Source organism: Scyliorhinus torazame, chromosome 19 (genome assembly GCF_047496885.1).
Source record: "Scyliorhinus torazame isolate Kashiwa2021f chromosome 19, sScyTor2.1, whole genome shotgun sequence".
Lineage (NCBI taxonomy): Eukaryota > Metazoa > Chordata > Chondrichthyes > Carcharhiniformes > Scyliorhinidae > Scyliorhinus > Scyliorhinus torazame.
This window is the reverse complement of record NC_092725.1, coordinates 116,308,585-116,324,980: the sequence shown is the minus strand read 5'-3', so window position 1 is coordinate 116,324,980 and position 16,396 is coordinate 116,308,585. Positions and strand designations below refer to the sequence as shown.

The window sequence follows — 16,396 nt, the reverse complement described above, 5'->3', positions numbered from 1 at the left end:
TAAATAATGTTCTGCCATTGATTTCAGACAGTTAAGTAAACATGTTTTATTCTGGAAGAAAAATATATTTGCTTCAAACCATAATTATGGTAATTTTAGACTCACTCCATTACACATTTGAATTCAAATTTAAATCAAAGCAGGTCTGTACTGGTCTTCAATCAACTATTTATTCCATATAGTGAAGAAAAATAAGACTTTCTTTACTAAGAAAACATTCTTATATTATAATAATAATAATTAATTAGTCTATTAAATCACCTCTTTAACAAGTTGGTGAATGAACAATTGTTCTGACCAATTTAATACCACCAGATTTAAAACAAAAGTCAGGTAAAGGTTCTTTACAGAAGGGAGTTAAATCTGACAAATTAGAAAAGAATTAATACTCAGCAAGTTTGACATATTGCCCTATAACACTCCTTCCACACACCACTGCACCTCTCGGCAACTATGATGAATTTCTGCAAAATTAATACTTATTCAGTACATAGATATAAAAGGCATGTAAAAATATCCTTTGTTATAACCTTTTTTATACATACTTCATGCCATCTCAAATCCATGCTGGTAATGACAATACATCAGATTCTTATACCAGAAGACACATCTTCAATACTATGATATACATCTTGTATATTATTGAACACAATGAAACTAAGTTGCCAGGTAGCAATCTGACTGGTAATAATAATAATAAACTCTTATTGTCACAAGTATGAAGTTACGGTGAAAAGCCCCTAGTCATCCATCTAAATGATCAAACATGGCTCCATTACATTTTCGACAAACTAAATTGTTTGTGCATTTCCCAGGCGGGAAAACGTTAGATAGTTTTTGAATAGTAATAGCTCTTCCATCTCACTTCTGTACGGCCACTCTCACACCCCATGCCAATAATCTCTCCTTGACCTCTCACTCCAAACACACCCACTCTCAATCTCCGGTTTCTCCACTACACCACTCTTCAGCGACTGTCTCATTGCGTAAACTGATACTTTCAGTGTAATCTCGTTGGTGCAACAAACACAATTTGGAGAACGGTAAAATTGCAGCAACCACAATCCAAATGAAAATGAATAAATACATACTGAGGGGACTGCCAGGTGTATGCCACAATTTTAGTTACAAAGGAGAATGGGAGCATAAGGGATTAAAATAGCTAACAGAGGCCTGTGAAAATAAGTCCAGTTAATAATATTTTTAAAAGTCTGGAACAAAGTATCGGCAATGGTGACCATTGTTGTTTGCTAATGCTGCTTTAGGGGAGGAAATCGGCCATCCTTAGACATACATGAGAAACAACAAAATGGTTGGTTCTTCTGAAGAAGCGCAGTCATTCAGTTGTAACAAAGCACAAGTACCCGGCATCATCCCGGATTGCAAAATTGATTCTGGATAGGAGCGAAAGCAACAGGGTAGTTGTTATGGGGGACTTTAACTTTCCAAATATTGACTGGAAACGCTATAGTTCGAGTACATTAGATGGGTCCGTTTTTGTCCAATGTGTGCAGGAGGGTTTCCTGACACAGTATGTAGATAGGCCAACGAGAAGCGAGGCCATATTGGATTTGGTACGGGGTAATGAACCAGGACAGGTGTTAGATTTGGAGGTAGGTGAGCACTTTGATGATAGTGACCACAATTCGATTACGTTTACTTTAGTGATGGATATACCGCAGGGTAAGAGTTATATCTGGGGGAAAGGCAATTATGATGCGATGAGGCAAGACTTAGGATACATCGGATGGAGAGGAAAACTGCAGGGGATGGGCACAATGGAAATGTGGAGCTTGTTCAAGGAACAGCTACTGCGTGTCCTTGATAAGTATGTCCCTGTCAGGCAGGGAGGAAGTGGTCGAGTGAGGGAACCGTGGTTTACTAAAGCAGTCAACACTTGTCAAGAGGAAGAAGGAGACTTATGTAAAGATGAGACATGAAGGTTCAGTTAGGGCGCTCGAGAGTTACAAGTTAGCTAGGAAGGACCTAAAGAGAGAGCTAAGAAGAGCCAGGAGGGGACATGAGAAGTCTTTGACAGGTAGGATCAAGGATAACCCTAAAGCTTTCTATAGATATGTCAGGAATAAAAGAATGACTAGGGTAAGAGTAGGGCCAGTCAAGGACAGTAGTGGGAAGTTATGCTTGGAGTCCGAGGAGATAGGAGAGGTGCTAAATGAATATTTTTCGTCAGTATTCACACAGGAAAAAGACAATGTTGTCGAGGAGAATACTGAGATTCAGGCTACTCGACTAGAAGGGCTTGAGCTTCATAAGGAGGAGGTGTTAGCAATTCTGGAAAGTGTGAAAATAGGTAAGTCCCCTGGGCCGGATGGGATTTAACCTAGGATTCTCTGGGAAGCTAGGGAGGAGATTGCTGAGTCTTTGGCCTTGATCTTTAAGTCATCTTTGACTACAGGAATAGTGCCAGAAGACTGGAGGATAGCAAATGTTGTCCCCTTGTTCAAGAAGGGGAGTAGAGATAACCCCGGTAACTATAGACCAGTGAGCCTTACTTCTGTTGTGGGAAAAATCTTGGAAAGGTTTATAAGAGATAGGATGTATAATCATCTGGAAAGGAATAATTTGATTAGAGATAGTCAACACGGTTTTGTGAAGGGTAGGTCGTGCCTCACAAACTTTATAGAGTTCTTTGAGAAGGTGACCAAACAGGTGGATGAGGGTAAAGCAGTTGATGTGGTGTATATGGATTTCAGTAAAGCATTTGATAAGGTTCCCCATGGTAGGCTACTGCAGAAAATACGGAGGCACGGGATTCAGGGTGATTTAGCAGTTTGGATCAGAAATTGGCTAGCTGGAAGAAGACAAAGGTTGGTGGTTGATGGGAAATGTTCAGACTGGAGTCCAGTTACTAGTGGTGTACCACAAGGATCTGTTTTGGGGCCACTGCTGTTTGTCATTTTTCTAAATGACCTGGAGGAGGGCGTAGAAGGATGGGTGAGTAAATTTGCAGATGACACTAAAGTCGGTGGAGTTGTGGACAGTGCGGAAGGATACAAGTTACAGAGGGACATAGATAAGCTGCAGCGCTGGGCTGAGAGGTAGCAAATGGAGTTTATTCAGAAAAGTGTGAGGTGATTCATTTTGGAAGGAATAACAGGAAGACTGAGTACTGGGCTAATGGTAAGATTCTTACCATTAGAGATCTCGGTGAGATCTCGGTGTCCATGTACATAGATCCCTGAAAGTTGCCACCCAGGTTGAGAGGGTTGTTAAGAAGGCGTACGGTGTGTTAGCTTTTATTGGTAGAGGGATTGAGTTTAGGAGCCATGAGGTCATGTTACAGCTATCCAACACTCTGGTGCGGCCGCATTTGGAGTATTGCGTGCAATTCTGGTCGCCGCATTATAGGAAGGATGTGGAAGCATTAGAAAGGGTGCAGAGGAGATTTACCAGAATGTTGCCTGGTATGGAGGGAAGATCTTATGAGGAAAGGCTGAGGGACTTGAGGCTGTTTTCGTTAGAGAGAAGAAGGTTAAGAGGTGACTTAATTGAGGCATACAAGATGATCAGAGGACTGGATAGGGTGGACAGTGAGAGCCTTTTTCCTCGGATGGTGATGTCTAGCACGAGGGGACATAGCTTTAAATTGAGGGGAGATAGATATAAGACAGATGTCAGAGGTAGGTTCTTTACTCAGAGAGTAGTAAGGGCGTGGAATGCCCTGCCTGCAACAGTAGTGGACTCGCCAACACTAAGGACATTCAAATGGTCATTGGATAGACATATGGACAATAAGGGAATAATGTAGATGGGCTTTAGAGTGGTTTCACAGGTCGGCGCAACATCGAGGGCCGAAGGGCCCGTACTGCGCTGTAATGTTCTATGTAATATTCTATGTTCTAACCCAGGCACTGATTTTGCAATTAACCCAGCAAACTTTCCCTCACTGACTCTGGGGACTCGTCTCAAAATTGCGAGTTCTGTCGCACAGATTAATCGCAGGAACCGCTCCTTCGGTGGCATCCCAGTCCACTCCATCACACCCAACTCCCCATCCCTTTCCCACAGTACCTTCCCTTGAAATCACGGAAGGTGCAACACTTGCCCCTTTTACCTCCTGACTGTTCAATGCTCCAAACACTCCTTTCCGTTTAAGCAGTGTTTCATTTGCACCTTCTTCAAATTGGTTTATTGTATTTGCTGCTCCCAATGTGGGTAGCTTGACATTCGGGAGAGTGGGTGACCGCTTTGCCGAACACCTTTGCTCAGCCCGCATGCATCATCCGAACCTTCCTGTTGCTTGCCATTTTAACTCAGCATCATGCTCTCATGTTCACATGTCCATCCTTGGCCTGTTGCAATGCTTCAGTGAAGCACAAGCTGGAGAAGCAGCATCTGATCTTCCGATTAGGCACGTCACAACCCAAGCACTGAAGGGCTCACTGCATTGAGAGCTGGCCATGGTGGAGAGATCAAGGACAGGGAGGCAGTCAGCGCTTGCTGGAGGGAACATATTGAAGAACTCCTCAGGACAAAGTCTAACCATCTTCAGCCATTTCATGAATGACTATTCTTCCATCATAAAGGTCAGAAATGGGGTGAGCACGCTAATGAGCATTCTCCGGTGAATGACTCCCAAAAGCCTGTCCACCATCGACAAAGCACAAGTCAGGAGTGTGATGGAATACTCGCCATTTATCTGGATGAGCCCAGTTCCAAAAACACAGGAAGTTCAACACCATCCAGGACAAAGCAGCCTCCTTGATTGTCACTCCATCCACCTCCTTAAACAGTTACCTTCTCCATCATTGGAGTACAATGGCTGCAATGTACAACATTTACAAGGTGCCCGATACAGCTTCTCCAATAACAACTCCCAAAACAGCAATCATTAACAGCCAGAAAGATGAGGGCAGCTGGCACATGGGAACACCACCATTTCCAAGTTCACTTCTAATCACACTTTCCTGATTTGGAAATATAAAGTTGATCATTCATCATACGGTGTCAAAACTTTGGAACTCCCTACCTAACAGCACTGTGAAAGTACCTTCATCACAGACTGCAGCAGTTCAAGGAAGTGGCTCACTACCACCCTCTCAAGGGCAATTAGGCATGGGCAATATATACCGACTTTGCCAGCAACGGCCACAACCCAAGAATGCAGTTGAAATCTTTTAATTAGTCATATGGGCACATTTGGGAGTCATTCACCGGAGAATGCTCATATAGGCACACTTTTATGCAGTCTTTTGTTTTTAAACATTTTTATTTGTGAGCAATGGCACAGGGAATCTGCCACCTTCTCCAAAACGTTCTTAGGGAAAGGGGTACATGAAATGTCTTCCTGTTCACAATTGATTCATATAAAGAAAGGTCAACAAGTAAAGTATCATTCAATCATTACGCATTGTAATCCCTTGGCAATCTAAAGTCAAAACAAACATAAGCAACTTTGGAAAACCCAAAATACAAAAACCAAATGATGCCTAAACAGAAGCAGTTCGTTAAAAACAGAGGATGCTGGCAGCACGGTGGCGCAATGTTTAGCATTGCTGCCTCACGGCGCCGAAGTCCCAGGTTCGATCCCGGCTCTGGGTCACTGTCCGTGTGGAGTTTGCACGTTCTCCCAGTGTTTGCATGGGTTTCGCCCCCCACAACCCAAAAATGTGCAGGGTAGGTGGATTGGCCATGCTAAATTGCCCCTTAATTGGAAAAAATGAATTGGGTACTCTAAATTTAAAAAAAACCAGAGGATGCTGTGAAAACTCAGCAGGTCTGGCAGAATGTATAGGGAGAGAGAACAGAGTCAATGTTGCGAGTCAGTTTGGCTGACTGAGAAAGGGAAAATCTGTTAGATATTATACTGTAGCTATCACTGGAAATGGAGATAGAGATGTCAAGGAAGGGAAGTATCAGAGATAGATCACTTAAAAGGTGAAAGAGGGGTGGAAATTGGAAGCAAAATCGAGAAATGTTTCCAGGTCTGGATGAGAGCATGAAGCAGCACCGATACAGACATCAATATATAGATGGAAAAAGAGTTGTGGGAGAGAGCCTGCGTAGCATTGGAATAAGGAGTGTTCCACATAGCTGACAAATAACTGGGGTCCATGCAGGAACCCATGGCCACACCTTTTATTCGCAAAAAGTGAAAGAAGAGAAATTGTTGAGTGAGAGAACAAGTTCAGCCAGGTGGAGAAGAGCGGTGGTGGACGGAGATTGTTTGGACCTCCACTCAGGAAGAAGCGGAGAGCCCTCAGACCCTCCTGGTGGGAGGTGGAGGTATACAGGGATTGGACACCCATCATGGAAATGAAGTGGTTGGAGAGAGGGAACTGGAGATTGTTGATGTGATGTAGGGCGTCAGAGGAATCACGAATGTAAGGAGGAAAAGAGTGGACAAGGGGAGACAAGATGGAGTAAGATAGGAAGAAATGAGTTCCGTGGGGCTGATACAATGGACCTACCATTATTAAAAATATACTGTTAAACCGTACATGTTTGCCTTGGTCCGGGCATATCTTCCAGCAAAGGATTCCAATCCAGACCTTTATATCAGTTTGTTTCTTTGCTCAACACAGTCATCGCCCCAAAAATATTCAGCCAGCCATTAATAAGTTCAAATGTTTGTCCTTAATATTTTCCAGTAAGGAATCAAATGGATATTATGTATCCGAAGAAATGGGGCACGATTCTCCGCTCTCGCGCCGGTTGGGAGAATCTCCTGGGTCGCCAAATTTTCCCGCGACGCCGGTCCGACGCCCTCCCGCGATTCTCCCAAGCGGCGAGAATGGCCCGTCGAGTTCCGGGCGGCGCAGGCCGGAGTTTCGCCCAAGACACCCAAAATGGTGATTCTCCGGCACCCCTGCTACTGTCAGGCCCGGATGGGACGAGCGGCCAGCCCAAAATGGCGGGTTGCTCCGGGTGCCGTCCACACCTGGTCGCTGCCGGTGGGAACAGCGCGGGAACGCTGGGGGGTCCTGCACCGGGGGGGGCCTCAAATGGGGTCTGGCCCGCGATCGGTGCCCACCGATCGTCGGGCCGGCCTCTCTGAAGGAGGGCCTCCTTTCTTCCGCAGCCCCGCAAGATCCGTCTGACATCTTCTTGCGGGGCGGACCCGGAGAGGACGGCAACCACGCATGCGTGGGTTGGCGCCGGCCAACCCACGCATGCGCGGGTGACGCCAGTTATGCGGCGCCGGCCGCGTCATGTATGCGGCGGCGCCTTTACGCGGCGCCAAGGCTTGGCGCGTGTAAATGATGCGGCGCCGGTCCTAGCCCATTATCGGGCCCTGAATCGGTCGGGATAGGGGCCGTTCACGACGGCGTTCACGCGAACACTCTGTCTCCATTTCGGGGAATCCCGCCCATGGTGAGGGGTGTGAATCAGAGTACAGTTTTGCATTTCTTGCACTCATCTTCATAAAACCTGCCGGGGTGGGGTAGGGGAGGGAGAAAAGGCAGATTCTTGGTAATTTCCAGATCTAGAGAAGCTTTTCAATTGTATTAAAAATGTTTGCAAGATACTAAAGCAGGGGGTGGCACGGTGGCGCAGTGGTTAGCACTGCTGCCACACGGCACCGAGATTCCAGTTCAATCCCGGCTCTGGGTCACTGTCCATGTGGAGTTTGCACATTCTCCCAGTGTTTGCGTGGGTTTCGCCCCCAAAACCCAAAGATGTGCAGGGTAGGTGGATTGGCCACACTAAATTGCTCCTTAATTGGAAAAATGAATTAGATACTCTAAATTTAAAACAAAAAGATACTAAAGCAGAATAGATCAGCACATTAAGAAAACCTTAATTTTGTTCTAGAATAAGAGAGCATGGGAAAGAAAGCATGTAGAAAATTCTGAAGAATGGGCTATGTTTGTGCTGGATAATCTACTTCTCTTCATTGCTGGTTCATCACCCACATTCCAATTAATTTCTCTGACCTCAAGTTGAACACTTGCGGGCAGCACGATGGCGCAGTGGGTTAGCCCTGTTGCCTCATGGCGCCGAGGTCCCAGGTTCGATCCCGGCTCTGGGTCACTGTCCGTGTGGAGTTAGCACATTCTCCCCGTGTTTGCGTGGGTTTCGCCTCCACAACCCAAAAAGTTGTTCAGGCTAGGTGGATTGGCCACACCAAATTGCCCCTTAATTGGAAAAATGATTTGGGTACTCTAAATTTAGTTTTTAAAAAGTTGAACTCTTGCCCTCTCATGTGACCATCAATTTCCTGTTTTGTGCAAACAACTCTATTTCAACAACTCTACAATGCCCAAATCAGTGAAGATGTGAAAACTGCTCCAATATCTGGAGAGGGTCTTCCAACATCCTTTAGGGATATGGAAAACAAGCTCCCTGTCAGTTAGGATAACTCTTTCTCACCTCTTGCCCTTCCGCAGTGTAGTGACCCTAATAATTATCAACATTGAACCATTGAACACACTGCCTGCTGCTTAGCATTTGCTCCCTCGTGAAGAAACAGAATCAAACACATCTTAAGAAGGGAAAGAATACCCAACTAACTCATTTTCTGCCGTCCATATAAAGTGTGCACATTTGGACAGGGGGCCTATAATCCAGAAATATTGGAATGTGGAATCAACGTATTGCACCAGGTCAAACTCTCCAAACATGTGTAACTTAGCATGGCTTTAAAGGGCATACAAAAGTCCACAGATGGCACCAATACTGCAAGTAATATATTTACAGGTCAGGAATATAGCAAAATTCAATTCATTCACGACATATGGGTGTCGTGAATGTTGTGGGTCTGGAGTCACATATAGGCCAGACCAGGTACGGGTGGCAGATTTCCTACCCTAAAGGACATTCATGAACCAGATGGGTTTTGCGACAATCGACAATGATTTCATGGTCATCATTTGATTTTTAATCCCAGATTTATTTTTATTGAATTCAAATTTCACCCTGGTGGGATTCAAACCCAGGTCCTCAGAGAATAGCCCTGGGTCTCTAGATTACTAGTCCAGTGACAATACCACTATGCCACTACCTCCCCCAAGCTAAAGAAAATATAGAAGCAGGAGCTTTTAGAAAAGTGAGAAATGTGGGGGAAAAAACAGATATCACCTGTACCTGAAAACAAAGAGATACTGCTAGGTCACAAATGGACAAATGAGAGAAAGTACAAATGAGAGAAAGTAAAGGCCTAAAACCTTTGGGCTGTCCAACTAGCGTAAAGCATCCAGGTACTATTAGGTTAGGCATAATGAGCTGAGAGAAGGCTTTGTGAAGAATTGCAGAAGAGTAAAGAGAGAGAAACAAAGTCACAGAAAGTGAGTCCTCAGTATCCTGGAAGAACAACAGCAGGCACTCATTATTTTGACTGCAAAAATATGGTGGTCACAGAATCAGCTGAAGCACTAACCATCCCGTGGACTCTCCTAGTGTACTGGCCAAGTCAAAGACCATAACAAAGTCAATAGAATTGACTGATGTGCATTAACTACCATCAGAATCTCTCAAACGACGAGCCGAAAAATATATAGTCCAAAACAAGCCAGCCAGAGATGCATCGCATCATTTGGACAGAATGTTAGATCTTCATGAATCTTTCTACACATTCATATTGATTAGCCCCATCCTCATTCCTTAAGAAACAGCAATGCTACAGAGAGGTTTGTGAGCCTAAAGTACAAAAATGTATCTTGCATGTTTCCAAGATTCTGATACGATCCCAGTATTGTTACTGATAATTATTGTCATTTACTTGGAATATGGAGCATAGAAACAGGTCACTGAGCCCACAAAAGGACTTAATGATTGATGCACAATCAATTACTCTCGAGACAAGGATAGTCATACTAATCGGCTTTAATCAGCTAGAACTGTACCCAGCAGCTTCGATACAGAAAGTGAAGGCTGCTGGGACGGCATTGGTTCTTATACCCCGCCTCTCAGGGCGGAGCTATGTGCGTTAGCCAATGGTAGACTCCTAGGACTAGGCAATGGGCATCCACCTCTCAGGTACTGCAATACCTGGTATTACCACAATGATAAAGCAATGCAACCATGTGCCAAAAATGATCCTGATTTCAGTCCAGATGTCAACACATTCTAACAAATACAGGAACAGAGGATCCAGGAGGAGTAGGCCATTTAGACCTCGTCTGCTTCGCCATTCAATATGGTTGATCTGGTTGTCGTCTTAACTCCACTTTGCTGTCTGCCTATAGGCCTCAACTCTCTTGGCAATCCAAAATCTGTCAAACTCTGCCTTGAATAAATTAATGATGTGGAGATGCCGGCGTTGGATTGGGGTAGGCACAGTAAGAAGTCTTACAATACCAGGTTAAAGTCCAACAGGTTTGTTTGGAATCACTAGCTTTTGGAGCGCTGCTCCTTCTTCAGGTGAGTGAAGAGGTGTGTTCCACAAACACATATATAGACAAAGTCAATGATGCAATTTTGATACTTTGAATGCGAGTCTTTGCAGGTAATTAAGTCTTTACAGGCCCAGACAGTGCGACTGGAGAGAGGAATAATCACAGGAATAAATTCAATGATCCAGCCTTCACTGCTTTCTACGAAAGAGAATTCCACAGACAAACCACACTTTGAGAGAAACACTTCTCCTCACCTTTTATCTTAAATGGTAGACCCCTTATTTTTAAACTGTGGCCCTGGTTATGGCCTCTCTCACAAGTGGAAACATCCTCTCGGTCACCCTATCAAGTCCCCTCAGAATCTTACATGTTTCAATATCATCACCTCTAATTCTCTAAACTCCAATGTAGAAAGGTCCAGCCTGTTCAACCTTTCTTCATAAATAATAAGCCCTTCATCTCAGGAATGAGTTTGGTGGACTTTCTCTGAACTGCTTCTAACATAATTATATCTTTTTACAAATAAGGGGACCAAATCCATGTACAGTACTCAATGTGGTCTCATCAATACCCCGTGTACAGCTGCAATAAAACGTCCCTACTTTTATATCAAATTCCTCTTGAAATGCCAACATTCCATCTGCTTCCTAATCACTTGCTGTACCTGCACGTTTTGTGATTCATGTTCCAGGCCACCCAAATCTCTCTCTACCACCGTGTTCTGCAATCTTTCTCCATCTAAATAATACGATGCTTTTCTATTCTTCCTGCCAAAGTGGACAAGTTCACATTTTTCCACATTATACTCCATCATGCCTACTAACTTGTCATGTCTACATCCCTTTGCAGACTCTCTTGACAATTTACTTTTCTACCTACCTTGGTGCCATTAGTAAAATTTAGTTGCCATACTTTTGGTCCCTTCATCCAAATCATTGGTGTAGATTGCAAATAAATGAAACCCCAGCACTGAACCCTGTGGCACTTCACTGTTTGCAGCTTGCAAACCCTCCCAAAAATCAATTTATCCCCACTCTCTGCCTCCTGTTAGTTAACCAATTCTTTATCCGTGCAAATACGTTACTCCCTATATCAGGCTTGTCCAACCTTTTTGCTGGGGGTGGGGGGGGGGGGGCACACTTTAATTTTTTTCTCATTCAAGGGGCCTCTGAGCAACCTTGAGAAAGATATGGTTGGGTATAACATTCAACTGAATTTTGAAAAAGGTTAAGCTATTATAAAAACAAAACATGCTGAGCTAAAATAAAGCAATGTCATAGCAAGACATTGTGAAATTAAAAAATAGTTAATGAAAATTAGCAGAGTATGTGTCTGTGCATGCGTGCAAGTGTGTGTCAGGCTTATTCTCACTCGTCATTACCCACTGAAAGTTGGTGAAAGAATGTGATGATGTGCGGTGGCTGCAATCTACCTGTTTTACCAGCATTTTAAAAACTAGCTCCAGCGGATACATAGAGGGGCTTTGCAGGCCACATCCAGTTGGGGTCGACTGTTTAGTCAAGTCTGCACCACACCAGGTAATCCTATCTTGTGTAGCAATCTTTGATGTGGCACCTTATCAAATGCTTTCTGGAAATCCAAATACACCACATCTATAGGTCGCCCTTTATCTACCTTGCTTGTTACTTCATCAAAAATCTCTACTAAATTAAGTCAACACAGTTTTCTTTCCGCAAGCGTGTTGATTCTGCCTGATCAAATGAGTTTCTAAGTATCCTGCTTGACAATGCATTCTAGCAATAGGTAGCAGTTTAAAAGTGTTCATCCTATTGCCATGTTTATGCTGGCCATGGTTCTAAAGTAGTCCAAGTCTTATGACTGAGACACAGAAACTAATCCAGAGCTGGATAGTTAACTTGGAAATAACTTTGTAAATAGAATGTCAAGAAAAATTGCATTTGACTATCCTCAAGCATGTTTGCCCAAATATCTATAACATTTTCACTATATTATGGCTGCAGTTGCTTAGTGCAGAAATGATTTTGAATGGTAAAGTTACATGTTCTCATGAAGTTCCCACAAAATAGAATAAAGTCCACTGTGCATCATTGTAAAAAGAGACATGCTGTTGAAGCTTTTAATCTTGCATTCATCAGGCCAGATTCGCAAGAATGCCAAACTCCAAAGGGACCATCAATTCCAACTGCATGAGAGAAGGATGCTGATTGGTTGGCAAGTGGGCCCTGATTCGTTACGGTATTGCCATGGAGAATGCACCCGGCAAGTTATTCGCAGGTTTTTGTTTAAATTCAAGCCAGGCAAGTCAACTCTGGTTGAGATGTTGCAATGTGAAATACCAAAGGGAAACAGTGTCCGACAAGTTTTTTAGTTGAAAAAGGTGCAATGCCTGTACATGTTCTTTCTTTTTACAGAGGCCAGAAGCCTCGCCCATTGCGAGCTCAACTAATAATTTTGAACTGGTTGTTAGCAAAATTATTAGCATACTCAGGATTGTTAAACAAGTGCTGCCCAATTAAAGAATCACATCTAATGTTGGATCTTGTGTTGAGTTTTGAAAGCACAGGCTGGTGGAGTACAATCTGCCTGTTGTGAAAGCTGAAGAAACATGCTGTTTGATTCAAACCACCAGTTGTTGGGAAATGTGGCCTATACAACTGACATCACACCAGCACGTGAATTCAATATATGCATTGGGACTACAGTTCCATGTGCAAGAGAGTTGGCCTTATTGGTAACCTCATCAATAAGGCCTGTAGCCACCTGGGTTGGCCAACTCCCGACGCAAAATGGAGAATAGCAAATGCTGCAGAGAAATTCAGCCAACACAGGCAGAAACTAGCAGGTGCAAGTTTACTGTGTATTAAACTCTGCAAAAGCCCAGACAGCATTGTTACAAGCAGCCATCTGCATAATAATGTAGCAGCCATCTACATACTAATGAGCGATCCCCAGGTACAATCGAAACATTTGGGATAAACAAAGCCAAGCCAGACTCCCTGGCGCCAGCAGGAGCCAACACAAAAGAGGTTAACGGACACCTCAAGACCGCCCATCGATCAGAGAACCGCTCCAGTATTGGAGAAATCGAACCAAGCGATTAGAACGAAGTCCAATCACTTGGAACCAGGTACAGGGTCCGCCCCGAAAGGCGGGAAGCCCCTGGGGACTATAAAGTTAAGCCCCCAAGTTCAAATCGTTCTTCTTTACCGGGTCACTCAGCAACGCGAACCAACCCTTGACAGTGACCGGTTCAGCCGCCGCCAAAAGCCAGTAAGTCTTAAGTCAACGCTCGCTACGAGATAGGCGCTCCTAGCTACCAGTCCGTACCAACTTCGAATCCTGCAGACTCAGAACCCGAATGCACCTGGCAAGTTATTCGCAAGTTTTTGTTTAAATTCAAGCCAGGCAAGTCAACTCTGGTTGAGATGTTGCAATGTGAAAAACCAAGGGTCGTTCCCCTGACCTGGTGGGCCAGTCCGAAGCTAAGTATAGGCCTGTTAGTTGTAGAAGTAGCTTTTACTGTGTATAATAAATGTGCTTTGATTTGAATCTTACTAATTGGTGTATAGAGTTATTGATCATTACTTGAACTTGAACCTCGTGGCGGTATGATAAAGATACCTGGCGACTCGAGAGCAAAGGTTATAAAACAGAGCCAATTGAACCAACCAAAAGTTAGCAACAGGCCCAAATCATTTGTTCAGCATGCAAGCTTGATGCTGAAATAGGATGCATGACAACTATCCTGTGAGATAATGGCTACCCAGATCAGATCACTTTTTGGTGCAAATCGCACAAACTGATGAATGGGTGTAAGGCCTCCACCTCTGTTCCGGAAAAATTCCCAGTCTGCCTCAGAGTACCATGGAAGGACAAAATGTCTCAAGAATTTGAACAGCAGGTGAAGCTAGCCGTTTCATGCCGCTACGATGTAGTAGCAACATGTGTGGTATTCTCTACTAAAAGTCTGATGCTGTCAAGCCATGAAGACATTTTTGCCTATTCCAGAAATTATAATTCGGTGTGTGAATTTCAGTTCTGGTGTGATGCTAGTGTGTAGACTGTCACTCCCAATAACTGGTGGATTGTATCGAACAGCATGTCCCTTCGGCTCTTCGCAGCAGTGAGAGTATGGATCGTACTCAACAAACCCATGCTTACCAAACTCAGAACATAGTGTCCAATATTAGATGTGGGCAGCACCCAATGAACAATCGGCAACAACCAATATACCGTAGCACAGTGGTTAGTACCATTTCTCCACAGCGCCAGGGACCCGGGTTCGATTCCAAGCTTGGGTCACTGTCTGTGCAGAGTCTGCACATTCTCTCCATGCCTGCTTGGTTTCCCAAGCAATCCTGAAAGGCATGCTGTTAGGTTAATTGGACTTTCTGAAATCTCCCTCAGTGCACCTGAACAAGCACCATAGTGTGGCAACTAGAGGATTTTCACAATAACTTCATTGCAATGTTAATGTAAGCCTACTTGTGACACTAATAAAGATTATTAGATTACCGGTCAGGCTCACAGCAGGGCTCACTTATGTTTGCTGGAAACTACGTATTTTTACACGCATGAGTCTGTCCTCTGTAAACAAAAAGAACATGTCCAAGAATTGGACCTTTTTCAACTAAACAAAAACTTTGGGAATTCGCCAGGCAACACCTTGACCAGTCTACTTGCCAGCCAATCAGCATCCTTTTCTAATGCAGTATAAATTGTTGTTCCCTTTTAAGTTTGGTATTCTTGCAATTCTGTCCTGAATGAAAAAAAGCTTCAACAACATAGAATCATAGAATTTATCGTGCAGAGGCGGCCATTCGGTACCAAACAACTATTTAAAATCCACTGTATCCAATACCTCAACTCCCCAAAGCCTGTCCACAATCTGCAAGGCACAAGTCAAGAGTGTGATGGATTACTCTCCGGGAGCCTGTTTAGCTCACTTGGCTAGACAACTGATGCAGCGCAAGGTCAGCAACGCCGGGCTCAATTCCCGTACCGCTTGAGGTTATTCATGAAGGCCCCGCCTTCTCAACCTCGCCTGAGGTGTGGTGATCCACAGGTTAAATCAACACCAGTCAACTCCCCCTCTCAAAGGGGAAAGCAGTCTATGGTCATCTCCGGCTAAGGAAACGGTGCCTTTTTACCTGGATTACTCTCCACTTGCCTGGATGAGTGTAGCTCCAACAACACAAAGCAGTCAACACCATCCAGGACAAAGCAACCCACTTGATTAGCATCTATCCACAAACATTCCCTCCCTCCACTACCTTTTAACCAGAGGCAGGGGTGTGTACCATCTACAAATGCACTGCAGGAACCCACCAGGGTTCCTTAGACAGCACCTTCCAAACTCATGACCACATGCAAGGACAAGAGCAGAAGATACCTGGGGATACCACCACCTGAAAGTTCCCCTCCAAGCCACTCACCATCCGGACTTGGAAATGTATTGCCGTTCCTTCGCTGTTGCTGAGACAAAACCCTGGAACTCCTTTCCAAACAGCTCTTAGTATACCGACACCACATGGACTGCGACTGTTCAAGAAGGCAGCTCACCTTTTGAAGGGCATTAAGGATGGGCAATAAATGCTGGGCTAGCCAAGAGATACTCACTCACACATCCCATGAACAAATGTTTTTTTAAAAATTCCAATTGAAGAAAATTTTTTGCTATTTAAAAAAATATAATTTGACTCAACCCATAGTGAGGACTATGCAGACAGACACTTTTAATAGTTTACATTTTATAGAATTTACAGTGCAGAAGGAGGCCATTTGGTCCATCGAGTCTGCACCGGCCCTTGGAAAGAGCACCCCACTTAAGCCCATGCCTCCACCCTATCCCCGTAACCCAGTAACCCCACCGAACCTTTTTGGACACGAAGGGCAATTTATCATGGCCAATCCGCCTAACCTGCACATCTTTGGACTGTGGGAGGAAACCGGAGCACCCGTAGGAAACCCACACAGACACGGGGAGAATGTGCAGACTCCACACAGACAGTGACCCAAGCCGGAATGAAACCTGGGACCCTGGAGCTATGACGCAGCTGTGCTAACCACTGTGCTACCCCTTTATTTTACCATTCAATATACTCCAGCAGTAACAG

At 44.3% G+C, this 16,396-nt stretch overlaps 1 protein-coding gene across 2 annotated transcripts in view; it reads right to left on the bottom strand.

Moving 5' to 3' along the window:
• Positions 1-16,396, bottom strand: part of frs2a (fibroblast growth factor receptor substrate 2a) — a 113,351-nt gene that overhangs the window by 60,327 nt on the left and 36,628 nt on the right. The window lies entirely within an intron of this gene.